Genomic DNA, 315 nt, shown 5'->3' with positions numbered 1-315 from the left:
ACACGCGGGCGAACGCGATGACTTATTTACATGAGGAGTCTGCATAGAGCCCTAAATGTAACGATTAGCATCAATTATCGTCCGGTTTAATCTAATACGATAATTGGGTTTGAGATTAATTTCTCTGGAGATGCGGCCAGCCTGGAGGTGGCGACGCTGCCGACGGAGGAGAATGCCTCGATACAGACGCCCAGAAAGGGAGCTTTGCATGGTGGTGACAGGCTATCAAGCAAAATATGCAACCGTGGTCTGACTATGCTAAAAATTGCATAAGCATGTGGAAACTGCTCTAGCCAGACGGTTATTACTCCTCTT

This window comes from Penaeus monodon, chromosome 19 (assembly GCF_015228065.2).
Source record: "Penaeus monodon isolate SGIC_2016 chromosome 19, NSTDA_Pmon_1, whole genome shotgun sequence".
Lineage (NCBI taxonomy): Eukaryota > Metazoa > Arthropoda > Malacostraca > Decapoda > Penaeidae > Penaeus > Penaeus monodon.
The sequence above is the reverse complement of the archived record's forward strand: the minus strand, read 5'-3'. Positions refer to the sequence as shown.